The sequence below is a fragment of the Gorilla gorilla genome, chromosome 11 (assembly GCF_029281585.2).
Source record: "Gorilla gorilla gorilla isolate KB3781 chromosome 11, NHGRI_mGorGor1-v2.1_pri, whole genome shotgun sequence".
Lineage (NCBI taxonomy): Eukaryota > Metazoa > Chordata > Mammalia > Primates > Hominidae > Gorilla > Gorilla gorilla.
In genome coordinates, this window is record NC_073235.2 from 86,581,965 (window position 1) to 86,606,735 (window position 24,771).

The 24,771-nt window shown below is 36.1% G+C and overlaps 1 long non-coding RNA gene across 3 annotated transcripts in view; it reads right to left on the minus strand.

The window, feature by feature from the left end:
• Positions 1-24,771, minus strand: part of LOC129532136 (uncharacterized) — a 110,841-nt gene that overhangs the window by 43,448 nt on the left and 42,622 nt on the right. For 2 of the 3 annotated variants that reach the window (XR_010129642.1, XR_008677764.1), the window contains exon 3: positions 22,546-22,615. This is a non-coding gene — a long non-coding RNA (uncharacterized lncRNA). Of the gene's footprint in view, positions 1-20,928; positions 21,063-22,545; positions 22,616-24,771 lie in introns of all 3 variants that reach the window. The other variant, XR_010129641.1, reaches the window with a different exon arrangement.

Below are 24,771 nucleotides of genomic sequence, written 5' to 3' on the forward strand. Positions count from 1 at the left end.
TGAAGAGAGTGTCAATGTTTATGAAAATAATAAATTGACCAGTAGCTAGGCAAGTTCAAGTTGTTCTTTTTTTTTAAATAGAATTGTTGCTGGATAAACATTTTGATCAGAGGTATGCTCACTGGAGGTCTTTCTAAGGACAGCCTGCTAGTGATGTCAAATTAAGAAGTGCAGGCTAATGTTCTGGGACCTTCTGTATACTAAAGCCAACAGAACAGGCTTAGATAAAGTGCCCTGTTCCTGTCAATGTTAGACGGGTTGTATAAGCTCTGTCTGGCAGCTTGTGAAATTATCTTTCCAAGAGAGACAAGAAGGGTGGAGATGTTATTTAAATAAGCATCAAAAGTACCCTCTGCTTAGTTATTCAGGGCCAAAAAATTAGCATAAAAATCCTAGTTCTGTAAAAATGTACATTTTCTCAAACAACATTAGGCAACCCACAAGCTTTAGACAAACAACTGGCACATTGCTTCTGACATGAAAAATGAACCCCAACCACATGGAAAGCACATTCCAGCTATAATACTTGTCTTCTCATCATGGATCATAGCTTTGGCCTGGAGTCTTCCGTTCCTCTTTGCTGAAGTAGCAGCAGTGAGAGAAGCCAGTATCTTGGGGCTTTCCATTGTGTCCAGGTCTTAATCATGGCCCTACATAGGCAAAAATGTGTCAAAGTGGTTGACAATATGATGACCCAGAAGTGTTAGCCCTTTTGGCAAAATGCAGGCCAGCATAAGGTTGCTCCATATGTGCTTCCAATGAAGTACTGATTTGCCAGATCTCTCAAACAGCCTAGCCATGAGCACCGCGAGCATTGGAAATTTACCATAATGGTAAATGAAACAGCAAAATAGCCTTTCATTAACTTCACATCTGAACTAAGGACAGAATTCTAGGTCATTAGAATGTCTTATTTTTGAAATCCAGTCAAAATCATTTATGATGTACAATGATTGAGTTTTAGGACAAGAGGAAGCAAGACATAAATTTACTTCAAGTTTCTCATATTTGGATGAGAAAACAGAAATCTAGAGAAATTAAATATAATGTCCATAAAATAAAAATATTGAAAATGTAATCTAGGTTTTCAAACCCTGGGTTATGAACTCTTGTAACTGCACAAAAGTGACTGACTTTACCCTGCAGAGAGTTAAACTAGTAGTTTGTTCATTTATTTGGCAAATATCTTTTGAGACTAATGGTACGTCAAGTACTGACCTAGGAACTAAAGATAAAGAGGTAAGTCAGACAAGGGGGTTTATGGAGCTTAAATTCTAGGGTGGGGAGACACAGAATAAGTAAGTAAAAAAAAATTACAAAATAATTTCAGATGAAGAAAAGTATTGCTAAATTATTCAGTCAATCAAATAGCCAGTGTGAAGAGAGGATGGGAAGGTTACTTTAGATTTAGTGGTAAAAGAAAGAATTCCTGAGAAAATGATATTTGAGCTGATATCTTAATAGTAAAAATAAATCATCCCATTACATGGTCTTGGGGAGAACATTTCAGGCAGAAGGAACACAAAGTGTTACAGCCTTAAAATGAAAATGATCCTCATGTGTAAAGGAATAAAAGGAAAACCATGGTGGCAATAGTAGATTTGACAAGGAGGAGAGTCTTATGGAATGAGGTAGCCAGTGTCCAGATTATAAAAAGTTTAGTAAACCAGAGTAAAATAGTTGCTATTTTGTTCCAAATATAATGAAATAATTTTCTAGGGTATTAAAGAGGGTAGTGACATCATCCTATTTGTATTTTGGAAAGATAACCCTGGCAGGAAAGGTAAGGGGGAGTAAGAATATATTTATGGAGACTGCTTTGGAGTCCAGACAAGCTAAATGGTGGCTTGGACTAGAATTTTAATATTGGAAATAGAACATAATATTGGACATATTTTGGAGACAAAGTTGAAGAATTTGTTGGTGGATAAATTTTAGGGATGAGGGGAAAGGGAGTGTGAAAAATAACTTCTGAGATTTGGCTTGAGTAATTTGTTAAATAGAAATGGACTTTATTTAGATAGAGAAGGAACCAAAAAGAAGTAGAAATTTTTGTTGGGTGGGGGAAGATAATCCAGAGTTCTATTTTGGCCATAAAAGAAGTTTGAGACAGTCATCTAAAATTCCTGGGAAAGAGTCAAGAAGGTAGTAGTGTATAAAACAATGCAAGTCAGAGGAGCAATCAGAGCTATACATGTATCTTTCTCAGTTAGCACTGGGTCAGCATGTCTTGAAGTGTACCTCTAGGTATATGGAACATCTAGGGGGAGAGTTGTTTTGCTGCTTTCAGAGTCCTCTTTCTCCATCATCCTTAAACATCTCCAAGTTAGAGCACATATTATTAGACTATACTACTGCTCCTCAATGTACCCCTCTACAGATTCTCAAGTTGTTCTTCTTCCCTGAAAATTTTAGGATACAATTTGCATGATTTCTTTCCAATACTACTCTTGTCATAGTCTTAATTCTGAATATCCATATGGGCAATTATTCTCATACCCTAGCTTCAGAGTTTCATGATCTGCAATAATCTTCTGCCCCAACATACCTACTTACTTAGTCACTTACCATCTAGATCTTGCCACTGCCTCCACAGACTCAAATTTGAACATCCTATTTTCTAACAGCCATCTTCTGCCTTTCTCATGGTCCCTCTTGTACTTAGATTCCAGCTATTCTCTCACTAATATTTGATAGATTTTCTTCCTCTTTTTTCCTCCAAGACTCTCATAATGATACATCATTGTAATCACTTCCTTCCATCTGTTCTTTACATGTTTGGCCTCTTACCGCTCTATGTTTCCTGCCAGTCAAACTCTAAACACAAGTTAAATCCAACCTTTTCCCCATTCTATGCCTAACTCTGGGCAATTAAATGTGGCTAGGAATAAGCAATCATGTGTATGTATTTCCATTTACATTTGATACTCACTAAGTTCAGATGGTCCTTAAGGAACTTGTTGAATTTCCATTGCCAGTTCACTTTTTGACAGTTCCTGACAATTCTTCAACACTGTCTATGTCTTCCAACTTTTAACACCTTTGTTTTTCCTTCAGACTTGGGCTGATAACTTTGCTTTATATTTCTTTGGAGGGCAAAACTATATATATAAAGTTAGAAAAAAAAATCTGGAAATCTCCACTCTCAAATCTACCAACCTCTATCCATATACCCTACCATCTCTCCTATTATTATGGAATATTCTCCATGCTCACGACAAAGCCATCTCATCCATTTGTGCAATGAATCCCGTCCCCCAGCAATTCAATGACATTGCCCCAGGAATTTTCCCCTGTCTTCTCCATCAATATTTTCCCCTCATCTTAAATAATCCTCATTAGCCTATTGACCTGTGGTTACACCTGATATGAATCAAATTCTTCCTCTTTGAGCCTACATCCTCCTTCAGGTATCACCTCATATTTCTGGCAATGCATTTAGCAAAATAATTTACAAGAGCTCTCTGGAGCCTACCAGCCATTCCTGCCTCCTCCCTCTATTTATTTCACACTCTTGTAGCACTTTATTGCTTCTACCTTCAGAAAATATACCTAGTTCATTGACTACTCTTCATCTCAACTAATACCACCCTGGATCAACCCATTATTTTCTTTTGCTCAGCCTGTAATTGACACCATTTGGTTTCCCTATATGAATTTCCTGCTTTCCTAGAGGAGTTACTGATACTCTTAAAATATAAGTCTGATTATGTTATTTTTCTTGCTAAACCCCCTTCACAATAACTTCCCATTGCATTGTAAAAAGTAAATGTAATTGTTTTACATTTCTCATCTTTCCATCTTCACTGTAAGGCTTTCTCTCTGTTGCTGCAGTCCCACTACTATCTTTCCTCTCATGCCCAGCCTTTTTCCACTATGGGGCCTTTGCATGCACTGTTCCTCTTGGCATCACTGGTTCCTTTCATTTCTCAAGGCTTAGAAAGGACTTTCCTAAATCCTCCTAAATAGAACTTGTTATTATAACATCATACTTTCTTCCTTCATAGCATTTTTTCAATTTATAAACACATATTTACTTTTTGTCTGTTTTATCTTTTTTTTTTTAGACTATCAATTTCATGAAAGTAGAAACTATGTTTCATTAATTACCATTCCAATACTTGGTAGTATGCTGCTTGCTACATAGTAAATGTTTAACAAATAGTTGTTAAAAAGAAAAACAGTAACAACAAACACAGCTCTCTGTACTCCCTGGCTTCACTTATACTCTTCCATTTCTCTCTTGAATCAACTCCAGTCAGATTTCTTATTCCATCTAGCTAGAGAAACAATTCTTATTAGAGTCACCTGAGACCTCAATGTGATCAAACTCAACCAGTAGTTGATTATTTTCTTTCTTAGCTTCTGGGATTATCATCTTATTGAGAATTTCCTAAATCACTGGTGCTTCTTTTCTGTTTCCTCTGCTAGTTCCACTTAATTTACACTTACAAATTTGGAGTATATTGGGGTTCAGTCTTTATCTTAGACAGCTTCTCTTATTTATCCACACTAATTTCTCATACCTTCAGTACACTGTAAACCATAAATTTTGACTTCAAGTCTGGGCAACTTTCTAGAGCTCTAAATATGAACATACAACTACATACTCAACATCTTTATTTTGATAACTAATACAAATCTTAATATGTTAAAAATCAAATCTCTGATTTGATTGTAAATTCCACCAACTCTATTCTGCACTTCAGAAAATATCAACATTATTCATTTAATGCTTCTGGTTAAGGACTTTAGAGTTACTTTAATTGTTCTCTCTCTTTTTTTTTTTTTTTTCGTATCCCAAATCCAAATTATCTGCAAATCTCTCTTCCATTTATGCTGAGAATATTACCAGTTCTCACTCTACTACCACCTTTGTCCAAACTACTATATTTTTTGTCTATGGTATCTTTCAGTAGTCTTTTCTGGTCATTAATTTCAGGTGTCAACTTGATTTGATTAAGGAATACCTAGAGAACTAGGAAAGTATTATTTTGGGGTATATCTGTGAGGGTATTTCCAGAGGAGATTTCATGTGAGTCTGTGTGGACTAAGTGGGGAAGGTCTTCCTTCAATGTGGGTGGGCACAATCTAAATGGCTGGGGTCCCAGATAGAACAAAAACTGAAGAAAAGTGAATTAGTCTAGGATACACTCTGCTTCTCCTGCCCTTGGACCTCAGAATTTCAGGAATTCTGGCCTTTGGACTCCAAAACATACAGCATTGGCCACTCAGGTTCTCAGGTTTTTTGACTTGAAATGAGTCATGCTACTGGCATCCCAGGGTCTTTGGTTTGCAGACCACCTGTTATGGAACTTGGCCTCCATAATCATGTGGGCCAATTCCCTTAATAAATCTCCTCTCATCTATCTATCTATCTATCTATCTATCTATCTATCTATCTATCTATCTATCTATCTATCTATCATCTATCTATTTCCTATTGGTTTTATCTGTCTGGAGAGCCCTGACTAATACGTCTTCTAAATGGTCTCTCTTATTTCTACTCTCACCCTTCTATTGTCCATTCTTCTCCTTTTTTTTTCTTTCAGTTAATAAAATTGTGTTAGGGAATTCTGTTCAGTAGATTTCTTTCCTTTTCTTAATTATACTTTAAGTTCTGGGGTACATGTGCAGAACGTGCAGTTTTGTTACATAAGTATACATGTGCCACAGTGGTTTGCTGCACCCGTGCACCCATTAACTCATCACCTACATTAGGTATTTATCCTTATGCTATCCCTCCCCTAACCCCCACTCCCAGACAGGCCCTGGTGTGTGATGTTCTTCTCCCTGTGTCCATGTGTTCTCATTGTTCACCTCCCACTTATGAGTGAGAACATGGGGTGTTTGATTTTCTGTTCTTTAGTTAGTTTGCTGAGAATCATGGTTTCCAGCTTCATCCATGTCCCTGCAAAGGACATGAACTCATCCTTTTTTATGGCTGCATAGTATTTATTCCATGATGTAGATGTGCCACATTTTCTTTATCCAGTCTATCATTGATGGACATTTATGTTGGTTCCAAGTGTTTGCTATTGTGAATAGTGCTGCAAGTAGTAGACTTGCAGGCTATCTGTCTTTTAAAAGTTAACTCAGATAATGTCACTTCTCTTTACACAATCCTATGGTAAAACAAAAGCCCTTAGAATGATGTAGCAATGTCTCTGTGATCTCTTTGCTCCCTCTTCAGGTTCACTGTGTATCATTGTGCCTCTTGCTCACTTTGTTCCAATCATCTGGTTCTCCCTGATGTTCCTTGGACACGCAAAGGAACATCAAGCACACTCCCACCCCACAGCATTTGCACACTCTCTGGTTCCTATTCTTCAAATTCCTGTGTGGTTCAGTTTTTCACTTCTATATTGTCTTCTCTTTTAGTCTGTTTGTGTTGCTATGCAAGAATACCTGAGGCTGGGCAATTTAAAAAGAAAAGAGGTTTATTTGGCTCATGATTCTGCAGGCTATACAAGAAGAACGGTGCCAGCATTTGCTTCTGGTGAGGGCTTCAGGCTGCTTCCACTCATGGTGGAAGGCAAAGCAGAGCCAACATGTACAGAGATCACATGGAAAGAGAAGGAGGCAAGAATGAGAAAGGGAAGGTGCCAGGCTCTTTTTAAAACTAGCTCTTGGAGTTATCTTTCACAAGACTTAATAGAGTCAAAATTCACTCATTCCTGCAAGAATGGCACCAAGCCTTTCTTTCCTGAAGGATCTGCCACCATGACCCAAACACCTCCCATTAGGCCTAACCTACAACATTGGGGAATCACATTTCAACATGAAGTTTGGAGTGTCAAATATCCAAATTATAGCATCTTCCTTAAGTACCTTTTCTACAATGACTAACTTCATTCAACCCCATCCCACATTGTCCTATTCTCCTTATAATACTTATTGGTACTTATAGCTTTTGTATTATCTGAAATATTATATTTAAAATTTCTTTTTACCATTTCATCTCTAAATTATATTATTAATTCCATGAAGGAAGTTGTGTGTGTTTTGTTCACTGCCATATTCTAGTGCCTAGAAGGCTGGCTGGAACTTACTGAGCATTTCATAAATCTTTGTTGAAACAATGAATATAGGTGCATTTTAAATTCAGGAAATTGTTAAGGTGGTGTTTCTCAACCTTGATATATCTTAAATATTATGTGATGCTATTTATTAGAAATTGTAATTAAGTAATTTTTAAATGCAGCTAGAATTCTGTATTTATAATGAAATAATTATAAGTTCTCATACATGAAGAATTGAACAGAGAAAAAGAACTTAGACAGGGAAATTGCAATTGGTTCTATTTTGTGACATTATCAAATAGTGAATAGCATTTGTTATATTCTCTGTTACTTTTAAAATTTACACAACTTGGATTTGTAAAAAATTTGTAACAAGCTGGATTCTCCAACTTGAGATTTCATTTCTAACATAATGACCATAGTGTTTTTTCATATTTAATATAATTGTCATTTTGCTTTTGTTATTGCACTAAGAAATTAAGACAAGTGAATAATACCTACAAATTTATACAAATTAATATCTTAGTAATATACTGAATGCATTGCAGTTTTATTTTAACAAATAACTAAATTCAAATTAAACATTAAAATTTTTATCTAAATTTGAATAGCACAGAGCTATTTACCTTTCATATGTTTTTAAATATCTTTATTGTTATATGTTGTTAGTTGGTTTTATTTAGAGAGTATTGTCTAGACATAAAAAAAAAAAATCCAGCACTCCAAATGTCTATGCAGTTTAATGCACCATTTACCTTACTAGAAAGTAAGGCATCACACCTAAAGAAAGGAAGAGTAACTTACCCAGTGTCATGAAACGGCCTTTTACAAATCACTCCTCCATTGTCCACCCATCTGATACTCACTGTCTGGATTTCTTGGTTATAGTAAATCTAGATCTATCTATCTATCTATCTGCCTATCTATCATCTATCTATCTATCTATCTATCTATCTATCTATCTATCTATCTATCTATCTCTCTATCTCTCTATCAGCTTTTTTTACTTGTCCTTAATTGTTCAATTTATATATTATGAGAAAATGGTTATAATTTTCTGAGAAGTGAATTACCATAGTAGGCAAAAGAGTTGCAGCAGCAAGGACAACATTGCACTTCTAAATATTCCACAATGTTTCCCCTTTCCCATAAATTACAATTTAAGTAGTTCTCTCTTTGTTACCACAGCCGAACTGCTGATTACATGTCAACTCAGAAAATATATTCTAGGCAATTCAAAAGTAGTTCACTCACAGCTGCTAATCTTTTGTAATATGCAGGTGATTCAAAAAAATCTTGATTTTGCAAAGGACTTTAAAGTATCTTCCAGAGGAATAATGATGCATTAATTTTTACCTGACTTTCTTGTTTTTATTATTTCTAAAAACTTAATAGTCTTATCAGTATTTTTATTTACATTTGTGTTTCTTTAAATTTCTTTTAAAATACTAAGCTCACATACCTGCATCCACCAAGAATAATTTGTGGCAGCTCTATTTGGTTAAATGTTCCTTGTATAGAATGTGATTACATTATTAATTTGGACCAATTTATATATTAAGCTAGGGGGCCTACAAAATAATTCCTAGCCTGATAGATATCACTAATGATAACTGATTTGGCAAGATCTTTACATGTTAAATTCAACTTTAAAAGCATAGGTGAATTTTTATTTTAATTTACTATTTATGGATTATATGCTTCATATGACTTCATATAATGCATTAATATTGATTTAATTGTAGAATGGCATTTGTAAAATGAACTTTCATTTCCTCATATTCATTATATAGTATTTTTTCTATTTATGTCACATATTGTTATGTAGTACTCCAAGGTATTCCTAAGTGCACTTTTAGTCACTTACTTATATTAAGTAAATTAATTTATATTAATGCAATCATTTTTATTATTCTTTTCAATTTTGTTCATTGCAAGAAACATCTCTTTTGTAAGCTCATACTTACAGATATCCACACATAAAAGCTTTGGATTCCCCCTTCTAGATATGGACTTATGTAAAAAAAAGTTGAATTTATTGAAAATGACAATATTGCAATATAAGTAATTCATTTAAATGAACAAAACAATTTTGAAACTTTTTATAAGAAAAATATGGTATATACACAAGGGTATACATTTATTAAATATATACATACACATAGGTATGTGTATATGTGTGTATGTATATATATATGTATATATATACATACACAGAGAGAGAGAGAGAGAGAGAGAGAGACAGAGAGAGAGAGAGAGAGTGTATAGCAGGCACTATTGCAACCACTCATGTACTCTCAGATCCATTTCCCATTTTCATGTACTTGCCATGATGCATTAGCTCTCCCAGAAGCAATAACTGCTTCTCTTTATCAGAGGGCTGTCCCCTGGCTGCCACAGTCTGTTTTGCCTACATGCACAAAGAGTTGCCCACAGATAAATGGAAGCATCCTGATATTTACAGGTTCATGTTGGCTGCTAACCAATGACTGGTGCAGAACTGACTAGCGCTCAGAGTTGCCATGCAAGTGTGAGGCAAAGTTATCTGCCCTTCAAAAGATTTTGCTTTAAATTGCACCTAGTCGTAATATTCTGCTAGGGTAGCTTTGAAAATCCTGAAATGAAAAGAAGTCCAGTTTTTAATGGGCCATGATTGACAGAAGTTTTTTAATGACGCACATTGTTGCAAGAACTTTGTTGTAAGAATGTTGAGGAAGCATATCAAAAGGCTAACAGAAAGATACATGTGAGAAGAAACCTATTATATACAAACTGTGAAGCTCTTGTTGGCCAACCAGTGAAAGTGTGAGTGGTATGCTGTTTGCTCTGTTCTGCCATAGGCCCTGTTGCCCCCTGAATCTGCTGGCCATCAACTCCACCTTCCCCTGAAGTAGCCCAAAGTCACCCTGGAATAAGCACTGTTCATGCCCACCTTCAGGAGAAGTTGCTGCCTTGTAGGACTCTCCACCCAGGAGTTTGCCCAGTCCATGGAGGACGTGTTCAATTGATTGAATTGAGGACAAGGCAAATATGAGTTCATTATCAGCTTGCAGTGTTTCTTCAAAACACACATGAATGAGGCCTATGGCTATACCAAATTCTCAGTGGCGATGCTGATGAAAACTCCACTACTGATTCCTGTTCAGTACTTTCAAGTATGCACTAGAGCTGCTCTGGTGACAGTCTCTAAGGCTAGGGCCCCCATGACCAAACTGTCCGGGTTCTGTTCTCTGTTCTGTCCATATCCCTCTGTCCCTAACAGCACTATCCCCCAACCCCTAATGATATAATTTTTATATCTGTGGATTTAATAAAACTTTAACGAGTTAAACAAACAAACAAAGATGGCCCCTGAGGAGATTTCCTTCACCAAGATGAGCAATGTATCTGTACAGTTTGCACCATCATACTACGGAGCTCACTAATTGCTGTCCTGTTGGGCCATGATTGACAGTCCAGAGATTTTTATGGAACTTGCTTTCTTAGTCTCAATAAAGATGATCGAATCCAGAATGCCCGTGGTCAGGAGCACAGTACTTAATAGAGTAAGGTGGAGAGAATTATGGTAATGAACAGCAAAGATGGAACAATGAAAAGGGGGCTCTGAGCTGCAGGGGATTATAATAGACCATGGTTTTCTAAGGATGGCCAACAAGGATGTTGCCTCATATATAATAATGTAACTGTAGATACATAGTGTGTATTATATGTTACATACACACACACATACATAAAGACCAAAGTGCATGAGCAGAAGGCTTATGTCAACCATCCAAAGGCTATTTCCTTATTAGTTTCCAGATGGAGGCCTATTCTCTGACCCAGAGCCACTTACTAGCAGGAGTGGAGGCTGGCTCACTTGAAAGAGGTCCCTGCAATGCCACAGAAAGTATATACAGTAGTGATTCCTCCAATCATTTCCCAAAGGGAATCGATGGTCATTCATATGAATAATTTTACACTGGGGCAAAGGGGGTTACTCAGATATCCAAAGAGATTAGATACAATATATGAGAAGATTTGATCTGAATCTGAAATGCTGTCATGACATCCCTGTTCAGGTGGGAATGCAAATAAAGTACAAAGGATACACAGTCCCATCTGCAGTTCATTTCTCCCTCTCTCTGAGTATATAATTGAGATAGATACACTTAGCAGTTGGAGAACTTTTAGGTTGGCTACTTGCCCCGTATGAACCATCATAAAAGCCATGATAATTGTGAAGACCACAGAGAAGACCCTGAAACTACATGCAGATAAATTCAAAAACTATTCTCAAAACTGTTATCAGAGAATTAAAGGATATAGGATTCATGTGTTTCAGAATAATCCCATTAATTTACTTGTCTGGTTCCTGAGAAAAGCAGATGTACTGTTGAACTGACAGTGGCAGTAAGATGGCAGTGGTGATGGAGTGTCACAATCCCTGCCCTTGCCAGGTGTTTGTATTTGAGCAAGTTTTAGAACTGAACTTTGTTGCCTGAGGAAGAGACTTCTTCATTGCAAACTAAAGAGCAATATCGAGTTATTCTTGTCTGGAAAAGCCCATAGTATTTAGTCAAGTAATTTGTCTACAGCAGATGCTCAATTCTGATACATAAATAAATGAATGTTTTATGCTAAAATATCTTGGCCTTTGCTTATTATTTCATAAGTCTTTCATAATATGTGGATTTTGCTAAATAATACTTATAACATTTTATATGTAATATATGTGTTATAATACAAATTTTCTATTAAAAATGTAAGTATTGCTAAAGAATTTTTGAATTATAAGAGCATACACATCTTTATATTTTCATATAATGTATCTAATATTTTTATTTATTTATTTTAACTTTTATTTTAGGTTCAGAGGTATTTGTACAGGTTTCTTAGATAGGTAAACTCATTTCACTGGGGTTTGATGTACAGATTATTTCATCACCCAGTTATTAAGCCTAGTACCCATTAGTTATTTTTCCTGATCCTCTTCTATCTCCCAACCTCCATCTGCTGGTAGACTATGGTGTCTGTTGCTCCCATTTATGTGCCCATGTGTTCTCACCATTTAGCTCCCACTTATAAGTGAGAATGTGTAGTATTTGTTTTCCTGTTTCAACATTAGTTTTCTAAGGATAATGATCTCCAGCTCCATCCATGCTCCTACAAAGGACATGATCTCATTCCTTTTTTATGGCAGCCTAGTATTCCATAGTGTATATGTACCACATTTTTTAAATCACGTCTACCATTGATGAGCATTTAGGTTGATTCCATGTAATTGCTATTGTGGATAGTGCTGCAATGAACATACATGTGCATGTGTTTTTATGATAGAATGATTTATATTCATTTGGGTATATACTCAATAATGGGATTGCTGGGAGTTTAGCTCTTTGAGGAATCACCACTTTCTATAGTGGTTGAACTAATTTACACTCCCAGTAGTGCATTGTTGTTTCTTTTTTTCGACAATCTCTCCCGCATCTGTTTTTGGTTTTATTGTTTTTGTTTTTGTTTTTTTACTTTTTAATAATAACCATTATAACTGGCCGGGCGCAGTAGCTCACACCTGTAATCCCAGCACTTTGGGAGGCCGAGGCAGGTGGATCACGAGGTCAGGAGATCGAGACCATGGTGAAACCCCGTCTCTACTAAAAATGCAAAATTTAGCCGGGCACAGTGGCAGGCGCCTGTAGTCCCAGCTACTGGGGAGGCTGAGGCAGGAGAATGGCGTGAACCCGGGAGGCGGAGCTTGCAGTGAGCTGAGATCGCGCCACTGCACTCCAGCCTGGGTGACAGAGTGAGACTCAGTCTCAAAAATAAAATAAAATAGAATAAAATAAAATAAAATAGCCATTATAATTGGTGTGAGATGGTATCTCATTGGGGTCTTGGTCTTGATTTGCATTTCTCCGATAATCAGTGATGTTGAGCTTTTTCTTCATATGCTTCTTGGCGGCATGTAGGTCATCTTTTGAACAGTGTCTATTTATGTCCTTGGATGAATTGTTTTGTGTGTAAATTTAAGTTCTTTATGGATACCAGATTAATATCTAATGACCTTTGTCATTAGACCTTTGTCTAATGACCTTTGTCATTAGACCTTTGTCTAATGACCTTTGTCTAATGACCTTTGTCTAATGACCTTTGTCAGATGAATAGTTTGCAAAATTATCCCATTGTGTACATCGTCTGTTAACACTGTTGATAGTTTCTTTTGTTTTGCAGAAGCTCTTTAGTTTAATTAGATTCCATTTGTCAACTTTTGCTTTCATTGCAATTGCTTTTGGGGTTTTTGTCGTGAAATCTTTGCCACTTTCTATGTCTAGAATGGTATTGCTTAGATGTCTTCCAGAGTTTTTATAGTTTTGGGGTTTACATTTAAGTCTTTAATCCATCTTGAGTTGATTTTTATGTATGGTGTAAGGAAACGGTCCAGTATCAAACTTTTGCATATTTCTAGCCAGTTATTCCAGCATTATTTATTGAATAGGGAGTTTATATGGTTTGGGTCTGTGTCCCCACCCAAATCACATCTTGAATTGTAATCCCCGTAATCCCCACGTGTCGAGGGAGGGAACTGGTGGAAGGCGATTGGATCATGGGGGCAGTTTCCCCCATGCTGTTCTTGTGATAGTGAGAGTTCTCACAAGTTCTGATGGTTTTATAAGGGGCTTTTCCTGCCGGGTGTGGTGGCTTATGCCTGTAATCCCAGAACTTTGGGAGGCTGAGGCTGGCAGATCACCTGAGGTCAGGAGTTTGAGACCAGCCTGGCCAACATGGTGAAACCCCGTCTCTACTAAAAATGCACACAAAAAAGTGAGCTGGACGTAGTGGAGTGCGTCTGTAATCCCAGCTACATGGGAGGCTGAGTCAGGGGAATTGCTTGAACCTTGGAGGTGGAGGTTGCAGTGAGACAGGATCATGCCACTGCACTCCAGCCTGGGTGACAGAGCAAGACTCAATCTCAAAATAAATAAATAAATAAATAAAAAGTTAAAAAAAGTATAAGGGGCTTTCCCCCCTTGGCTCTCTCTCTTTCCTGCTACCTTGTGAAGAAGGTACTTGCTTCTCCTTTGCCTTCCACCATGATTATAAGGTTCAGGAGGCCTCCCCAGCCATGTGGAACTGTGAGTCAATTAAACTTCTTTCCTTTATAAATTACCCAGTCTCTGGCAGTTCTTTATAGCAGTGTGAAAACAGACTGATACAGGAGTTCTTTCCCCATTGCTTGTTTTTGTCAGCTTTGTCAAACATCAGATGTTCATAAGTGTGTGGTCTTATTTCTAGACTCTCTATTCTGTTCCTTTGGTCTATATGACTATTTTTGTACCAGTACCACGGTGTTTTGGTTAGTGTAGCCCTATAGGATAGTTTGAAGACCGGTAATGTGATGCCTCCAGGTTTGTTCTTTCTGCTTAGCATTGCCTTGGCTATTTAGGCTTCTTGAAACGTTTTTATATGAATTTTAAAATAGGGTTTTTTGGTTTTTTTGTTTTTTGTTTTTTAGTTCTGTGAAGAATGTCATTAGTAGTGTGATAAGAATAGCATTGAATCTATAAATTGCTTTGGGCAGTATAGCCATTTTTACCATATTTGTGCTTCCTATCTATGAGTATGGAATGTTTTTCCATTTGTTTGTGTCATTTATGGTTTCTTTGAATACTGTTTTGTAGTTCTCATTGTACAGATCTTTCATCTCCCTGGTTTGTTGTATTCCTAGGCATTTTATTCTTTTTGTTGCAACTGTGAATAGGATTGTGTTCCTAATTTGGCTCTTGGCATGACTTTTGTTGGTATATAGGGATGCTCATAATTTTTGTTCATTGATTTTGTAATCTGGGACTTTGGTGAAGTTGTTTATCAGCTTACGGAGCTTCTGGGGCAAGACTGTGGGTTTTATTAGATGTAGAGTCATGTTGTCTGCAAACACGGATATTTCGGCTTTCTCTCTTCCAATTTAGATGCCCTTTATTTCTTTCTCTTTGATTTCTTCAGCCAGGACCGCCAATTTTATGTTGAATTGGAGTGGTGAGAGAGAGAATCTTTGTCTTGTTCCAATTTTCAGGTGTAATGCTTCCAGCTTTTTCCCATTGTGTATGATGTTGGCTGTGGGATTTTTATAAATGGGTCTTATTATTTTGAGGTATGTTCCTTCAATACCTAGTTTTCTGAGAGTTTTTTAACATAAAGTGGTGATGAGTTTTATCAAAACACTTTTTCTGCATCTACTGAGATACTCATGTGTTTTTTTGTTTTTAGTTCTGTTTACGTGATGAATCATATTTATTGATTTGCATATGTTTAACCAACCTCACATCCCACGGATAAAGCCTACTTGATTGTGGTGGATAAACTTTTTGATGTGCTATTGGATTCAGTTTGCAAGTATTTTCTTGTGGATTTTTGCATCAATGTTCATCAAGGCTATTGGCCTGAAGTTTTCCTTCTTTGTTGTATCTCTGACAGATTTTGGTATCAGGATGATGCTGGCCTCTTAGAATACTCATAGAATAACTCATAGAATACTCAGAATAACTCATTCTGAGCTAGGGAGGAGGTCTTCTCAATTTTTTGTAATAGTTTTGGTAGGAATGGTACTGATTATTCTTTGTACATCTGGTAGAATTCAGCTGTGAATCTGTCTGGTCCTGAGATTTTTTTTTTTATTGGTAGACTGTTTATTACTGTTTTAATTTCAGAGTTCATTATGGGTATGTTCAGCAATTCAATTTCCTCCTGGTTCACTCTAGGGAGTGTGTATGTCCAGGAATTTATCCATTTTCCAGTTTGTGTGAATACAGGTATTTACAATATTTTGTGATTGTTATTTGTATTTCTGAGGACTCAGTGATAATATCCCTTTGTTATTTCTAATTGTGTTAATTTGGATCTTCTCTCTTTTCTTTTATACTACTCTAGCTAGCAGTCTATCTAGTTTATTAAATTTTCCAAACAAAAAACAACTTCTGGGTTTGTTGATCTTTTGAATGGTTTTTGTGTCTCAGTCTCCTTCAGTTCAGCCCTTATTTTGCTTATTTCTTGTCTTCCGCTAGCATTCAGGATGATTTACTCTTGGTTCTCTTGTTCTTTTAGTTTGAGATGTTAGGTTGTTATGTTGAGATCTTTCTAAATTTTTGAGGTGGGCATTTAGTGCTATAAATTTGCCTCCTAACACTGCTTTAGCTGTGTCTCAGAGATTCTGATATGTTGTATCTTTTTTTCCCATTACTTTCAAAGGGCTTCTTGATTTCTGCCTTAATTTCATTATTTTCCCAAAAGTCTTTGAGGAGCAAGTTGTTTAATTTTCATGTAATTGTATGGTTTTGAGTGATTTTCTTAGCCTTGATTTGTAATTGTATTTTGCTGTGGTTCAATATCACTTTTTCTTTTTTTGCATTTTCTGAGGATTGTTTTATGTACGATTGTGTGGTGGATTTTAGAGCATATGCCATGTGGCAATGAGAAAAACATATATTTGTTGTTTTCAGGTGGAGATTTCTGCAGATATGTATTATGTTTATTTGATCCAGCACTGAGTTCTGGTTCTGAATGTCTTTGTTAATTTTCTGCCTTGATGATCTGTCTAATACTGTGAGAGTGGGATATCAAAGTCTCCCATTACCATTGGGTGGGAGTCTAAGTCTCATTGAAAGCCTCTACAAACTTGCTCTATTAACATTCGTGCTCTTGTATTGCATGTGTATATATTTAGCATAGTTAGATTTTCTTGTTGAATTGAACCCTTTACCATTATGTAATGTCTTTCTTTGTCTTTTTTGATCTTTGTTGGTTTGAAGTCTGTTTTGTCTGAAATTAGGATTGCAACCCCCTGCTTTCTTCTGTTTCCCATTTTCTTGGTAGATTTTGTGTTATTATGCTGACTTGTTTCTGTTGTTGCTTTACAGTGTCTCCGGTATATGTGTTTAAGTGTGTTTTTGTAGTGGCTGGTAACAGTCTTTCCTTTCCAGATTTAGTGCTTCCTTTAGGAGCTCTTCTAAGGCACATTTGGTCATAACAAATTCCCTCAGCATTTGCTTGTCTGAAAGGATTTCATTTTTCCTTTGCTTATGAAGCTTAGTTTGGCTGGATATAAAATTTTTGTTTGGGATTTCTTTTCTTTAAGGATGTTGAATATTTTCTCTCAATCTCTTCTGGCTTGCAGGGTTTCTGCTGACAAGTCCACTGTTAGTCTGATGGGCTTCCCTTTGTACGTGACCTGACCTTTCTGTCTGGCTGCCTGTAACATTTTTTCTTTCATTTCCACCTTGGAGAATCTGATGATTATACATATTGGGGATGATCTTCTCGTGAAGTATCTTATGAAGGTTCTCTGCATTTCCTGAATTTGAATATTGGCCTCTCTAACTAGGTTGAGGAAGTTCTCATGAGTGATATCCCAAAATATATTTTCCAAGTTGCTTTCATTCTTTTCATCTCTTTTAGGGACATCAATGAGTTGTAGATTTGGTCTTTTTACATAATCCCATATTTCTCAGTGTGTTTTTTTTTTTTTCATTCCTTTTCATTCTTTTTTCTCTATTCTTCTCTGTCTTATTTCAGGAAGCCAGTCATCAAGCTCTGAGATTCTTTCTCTAGCTTGGTCTATTCTGCTATTAATACTTGTGATTGCATTATGAAATTCTTGTAGTTTGTTTTTTAGCTCTATCAGGTCAGTTTTATTCTTTTCTGTACTGGCTATTTTGCCTGTCAGCTCCTTTATCATTTTATTGTGATTCTTAGCTTTCTTGGATTGGATTTAACTGTTCTTCTGCATCTCAATGATCTTCATTGCTATCCGCATCCTGAATTCTGTTTCTGTAATTTCAGCCATTTCAGCCTGGTTTAGAACGCTTGCTGGAGAGCTAGTGTCCTCATTTAGAGGAAAGAAGGTGCTCTGGCGTTTTGAGTTGTCAAGAGTTCTTGTGCTGGTTTCTTTCTCATCTTTGTGTGCTGATGTTCCTTCAATCTTTGAAGTAGCTGTCCTTTGGATGGATTTTGGGGTTTTTTAAATCCTATTTGATAGGATAAATCAAACCCTTGAGGGTTTGAATGTGGTATATAATGTGGGTTCAGTCAACTGGTTTTATTTCTGGAAGATTTTAGGGGGCCAAGTCTCAGCTCACAACTTCTAGACTGCATATTCTAACTCTGGGGCACTGGTATCAGGCCCTGAGTTTGTTCTCTAGCTTCTCAAAGTTAGGAACTCCCTAAGCTGGGGGGCGGGGGGTGGCCCTGAGATGTTCTGTAACCACTGGTCCCAGCGCTCTGAAGGGTGGCACCAGCTGAAGCATTTCACAGGGCAGTGACAGCGGGATCCATCATCATTTGCATGTGTCAGCAGCAGCTGCAGTGCAGCAGGGTCTGCTATTGTCTGTACCTAGTTTCACTCTGGCAGAAGTGTTGGCATAGGGGTGGGCCACTGCTGGGAGTAGGGCTTACAGGCTCTGTGTCCACCAAGGCTCTCACTACAATGGCAGTATGGTGGGGGTATTGGGGGTGGGGAGAGCTTGGAGTGCACTCCCACCAGCAGCAATGGCAGGGCAGTGTGCGTGCATACATGTGCACTGGCGGGGCAGGGAGACTAAGATCTGCCTGCCCACATACACACTCTCAAAGTGATGTGGAGGGTGGCCGTGAGCCCCAGAGAAGTTGAAGGTAGGGGAGGGAGCTGGTGGGCTGGCACATGGCCATGGGGCCTGCCCCACTGAAACTCTTTGTCAGTCAGGTGTTGTCCCCAGGGTAGTAGCTATGATACAGGTCCCCAGGTCACCTGAGGCTGCACTACAAGTAGGTGTGGCTAGGCTGGGGCCCCTGGAGAGGTCAGGTTGAACTATCTCCATCTAAAGGGCAAGATCACCCTGCAGAGTTCAGGTCCAACAGTTCCTCTAGAGCTAAAGTCTCCTATGGGAGCAAGTGGAGCCCAGAGGGTTGGGTGCCCCTGGCCATACTCCACAACAGATGCTCCTGCATCAAACCCTCTGGGCTCCACACCAGCTGGTGTGCGGTCCCTACCACCTCTCTAAGCAGCTCTCCCTGCCAGCTCAAGTCTCTATGGTGGTCAAGGGGTCTTCTCCTGTCAGGATTCCAGAGGGCCATGGTGAGAGCAGGTTGTTCCTTGCCAGTTCAACTCATCTATTCCCCCGGAGTCACTGGGGTCCAGGAAGGAGTCCCACTGCTGTAGCCCATGCAAGGTTCTGAGCTTCCTCCTCCTTTAGCCCAGCTTCTGTGTCTTCCCTCTGGACACTCTCAGTGCTTTCCCTCTGAAGATCTTTTAGGAGTGCACTAGTCATCTAGGTCCCTTGGTGGCAGCTGTTCCACCTTGCTGCATCTAGTTGGCCTTCTTGCCCAGTCCCATTCTAATATATTTAATTTACCATTTTTATAGGTAAACACGACTTCTCCCAAACCCCATTTTTCTTTACAAGTTTTACTTTTTCTCTCAAAATAGAACGAGTGTTTTAAAAGACTGTCTAAATTTGTACACTGCCTGTTACATACTATCATTTTGAGGTTATGATTTTGAGAATGGCTTTTCAGGTGAGTTCCTTGAGATAGTAACACTACTTTTTAATCAATAAAGAGTATATAATCACAGGGCTTTTAGGGTTGCACTTTTCTCTCAGCCAGATGTTCATTGTAAAATCATCCACTAACACTGAATAAACTTACTTTTATTTTCATTACTGTGTTTATACATATCTATGAGATAGAGATTTTTGACTTGGTTATCCAAACCTTTAAATAAAAAATATATTCACAGAACTGAAGACATGAGGTTTTTAAATTCAATTATCTGGTTTATTATAAAGACTTTATTTTTGTGTTAAAAAAAATCTCATGAATATCTCAAAGTAGCTCATGAGTATCTCAAAGTATGAAAGTTGATATCATGTAAATGAACAGGCATTATTTCTCCAAATCTATAGTTCATGTGTAAATTTTTCCTGTGTATCTTTGAATTACTGTTCTCCTATTACATTTCTTACTATTATTAAGAGAGAGTAACACGTTCTGCATTGACAGAAAATTTGTTATTTATACTTTCCACTTATATTTTATGCTTTTTATCATTCAAAAATTTTAGGTTGCCTAAAAATATAACCTATATGTTGTTTCAGCTTAGTGGCATTAGAAAACCATGCATTTGAAGTGGCTGAAAGTATGTGCCTAAAATTAGGTTCAGATATTTATTGTATCTTTTGTAAGACATTTACAAATAAAGTAATTCTTTTTAATTCCAGGTAAAATTTCCAATTTTTTTTTTAATGATCGTGGCTTTGAGTTGATGAAATACTCCTTTGGAAACTGAAGTCTATAGTTGAGATTAATAAAGTTCTCTGTGCTTTTAGTGTCAAAATTGCAGATCTGAAATGTTGAACCAAAATGGAACATCTTTCAAAAGCTGAAGAGTGAAATCCTTTAAAATTATATGTGTGTCTTTAAAGCTCCATAAATCATTCTTTTAAAATAAATAATTCAGTCCTAATTTTATTCACTTATGAAAGAGAATAAACTCGAAGCATTATTAGAGTAATTACTTTTTTTAATGAACTGAGTTCAGAATATCTATAAAGAATTTCTTTTTTCTAGTGAAATTTAAAGGTATGCATAATTAATATTAACTGAATAGATACTTTAGATATTAGTGGTTGAACTGTACTCTTGAAAAAGGAAATTTATGCAACCAGCGTAGCAGGTAGTAGAAATGGTTATTGTCAAACTTTAAATTAGCAATCTTTTGATAAAAAAGCAAATAAAAGACATTAAATATTCAAGCCTAAAATAGGAAAATTGAGAAAAATTATAATTTTAATAAATGTGTTTTTCCCAAGTTCAATATTGGCACCGCAATAATGTTTTTCTCCTATTAAAAGTAACCAATTCATTCATCAAAACTCTGTAGTACTTAATAGTTTACCTTATTCTTTGTTCTCTCTGATTTCACATCTATCAATCAAAACCACTGCAGTAAATGCTAGCCTAGTGCCCAGTTTCAATAATCAAGAAGAAGTCACAGTGAATCATGATGAAATTTGAATTTGACAGGAGTAACTGGAATGAGAAACAATATTAGGATTCCATAGGAATAGTAAGTGGTCGATTACAAGAACAAACTATAACCCATATTCTCTACCTAAAAAGGTGTCTGAAACCAATCAATATATAAAGAGTTTCTCTATGGGACTAGAGTTTAGAACAGGTTAAATGTAATACCATGGTCCCGGGCTGGGAAGTGGATTCACAGTAACACTTTGGGAAGAGGATGAGAATCTTTATATAAGTGGATTGGAAACATACTCCCAGTGAAATGGTCTAAAAGGAACAAATGCGAGTGGAATTGTTCCAGGTCACTGAATTGGTGTTCAATGTAGTATGCAAGCTCTGGAGAAATTAAAATGCTAGAAATGGGAAAATTAGGCCAATTGACAGTTAAAATGAACAACTCAACATGTGAAATATGGGCAAGCTTGGTTAGAACACAGGTGGCAAGTAATTGCCTCTGGCAAACAATGTAATAGATTTACAAATCAATACAAATACAAATCTTAATATACTTTCTAGGGAGGTCTAAGTATTAAATCTGTTCTGTCCAATAAGATAGCCACTAGTCACATATAGTTATTTGCATTAAATTTAAATTAATTAAAATTAAAATGTAATTCTGACTCTGCAGTAGACATTCTCAAGTTCTCAGTAGTCTCTTGCAGCTTTTGGCTACCATATTGTTCATCATGAATATAAACATTTCCATTACTGAAGGAATTTTAATTGCTACTGTTCTAGGTGGACACAGTGACTCACTTTTGGTCAGTCTAGGGCTATGAGGTGCAATTTTTATGATTAAAAAAACTTATGCCAATAGAGAATATAACCTATTTAGAGCCTTAAAATAAATATAGATGAGGTAATCAAAGTTATGAATAACTACAAACAGAGCTGTTCATATTTCCAGGAAAATCTGTAAAATATAAGCAATTGTTCTCTCAAAATCCAGTAAACAGAACAAAATGAAATAAAATAAAAAGACACTTTCATCTATGCTGGAACCATACATTTAAAAAAATATATTAAAATTATAACAAAACAAGAAAGAATGCTGAGAGTCAATATATCCAAACTAGAAATTAAATAATCTACAATGCTGTTTGGAATGTCATAACTGAAAGTTTCACTTTTGTTTAAGATGTAGAAATTTACAACACACAGCTGTTCCTTTGCTAATAACTGGAGAATAACCAAGAAACTTAAAAACAGCAACAACAGCAACAAACAACAACAAACTGCATATGTATTTCATAAACACAAAATCAATCTATAAAAAGATATGTGAAGCAAATAAGTTAAGAATGAGCCCTTCCTAAATGAGTACTGATTAAATCACCAGAAGCATTTGTTGGATCATGGAACTGAAGGATTGGATCTGCCATAGAAAAGGAGACTGCTGTGAGTAAGCAAAATCAGTAGAGGTTTTAAAGCTATGTGGGCTGGCCTGGTGGACTGGTTTCTTGTGTTCGAAGAAGGCTATTTTACCTACCTGCCAAGACTTCTCATGGGACTTTTGCTGAATATAGTGATGGTAGTAGTATGACAGGCTGGGATCCGTTCTACAAATGGGAGGGAGGCAGGGACAGAGGGGGAGAGGGAGAGACAGAGAGAGAGAGAGAGAGAGAAACTCCATGTTATTACAATTCTTATATATAAGAATTATGCTAGAGGAAGACTTCTATAATATACATAGTGCATAACTTGACCCCAAGAATTTTAAAGCAGAGGTAAACTTAAACTAATTTAATTGCAACATAGTTCAATCTAGCAGAATTCCCAATTAAATTTAAATGATTAGCATCTTTTACTATCTGATGAACAGAGAAAGGGACTTTTTCCCTCTGAAGAAAATAATATTTATCTGAATCTCTTTGATTCTTTAATCAAAAATAGTCACCATGAAATATAAATCAGTTATGTGAAGAATAATTAAAATTGGCCATAATCAAGAGAAAAATAGTCTTAAGAAGTAGATACAGATGTTGGAAATAGCATCTGGCCTTTAAAATAACAGTTATAAATGTATTTAAAAAATTAGAAGAAAAAATGGACAAAATGATGAAAAGTACAAAGATTTTAACAAATAAATAGAATTTCTAATAAAGACACAAAATAACATTCTAGAACTGAAAAATATAGTATCAGAAATTGATTTAATAAAATACAGGACAGAGAAAAAAAGAAACAGTGAACATACGACAGGTAATAGAAATTACCAAAGTAAAAAATAGGAGAAACATCAAATAACAGAAAAGACTGGTGAAGAAACTATGGACCATATCAAAATCCTAACAAAAATATAAACTGGAGTTATAAAAGTCGAGAAAGATTTAATGAGGTAACATAATGAGTTGATAAGGAGAAGAGGGAGAATTTCTTGTAATTTGAGAAATTAAGAAAACTTAAAAATAATAAAATCAAATAAGAATATATTGTTGACATAATGCTAAAAACTAGAGGGAAAAGAAAAAAAAATAGAGAAAAACAAAGACACATTACATTCAGAAGAAAAATAACAGTGATTTATGCCAGACATCATAAAATTGGAAAAATATAAAACAATGCCTTAAAAAAATGGACAGAATATAAAAGTTTACCTAGAATTTTATGTACAACAAAACTCTTTTAAAAATAAAGAAATCTTTTTTTTTAATTTCTAAAAATGAAAGGCTGACAATTCTTCACCAGTGGGAGCACATTACAAAAAACACTAAGAAATTTCAAAAAATCTTTCAAAATAAATTAAAAGGATCCCAGATCAAAACATGGATCTACAGGAGAGAATGAAAGAGAAAAGAAATGATGGATATATAAGCATATGTAAAAAAACTGTACTTTTAAATTTAAGAAACCATTTGAAAAGACTGTTGATATACTAAAAGTCCACAAAAGCAATTGCAAGTAAAACAAGAATTAACCTAATTAGGCTAAAGAGCTTCTACAGAGCAAACATAGCTATCAACAGAGTAAAGAGACAACCTACAGAATGGGAAAAAATATTCGCAATCTATGCATTCAACGAACGTCTAATATCCAGAATCTGTAAGGCTCTTAAATAATTCAACAAGTGAAAAACAAATAACCCTATTAAAAAGTAGACAGAGGACATGAACAGATACTTCTCAAAAGAAAATATACAAGCAATCAACAAACATATGAAAAAAAATGCTCAACATTCCTAATTTGCATTTCCAGAGAAATGCAAATCAAAACAACAATAAGAAACCATACCAGGTAATTTAACGTGGCTATTATTAAAAAGTCAAAAATCAACAGATGCTGGCTAGGTTATGGAGAAAAGGAAACCCTTATACACTATTGTTGTGAATGCAAATTATTTCAGCCAATGTGAAAAGCAGTTTGGAGATTTCTCTAAGAATTTAAAATGGAACTACCATTTGATCCAGCAATCCAATTACTGGGTAAATATTTAAAGGAAAATAAATTGTTCTATCAAAAGGACATAAGCACTTGTATGTTCACTGCAGCACTATACACCATAGCAGAGATATAGGCTCAACCTAGGCTTCCATCGACAGTGGATTGCATAAAGAAAATGTGGTACACGTACACCGTGGAATATTTTACAACCATAAAAAAGAATGAAATTTCATCCTTTGCAGAACATGGATGCAACAGAAGGCCATTATCTAAAGTGAATTAGTGCAGGAATAGAAAACCAAATACTGCATTTTCTTACTTATAAGTAGAAGCT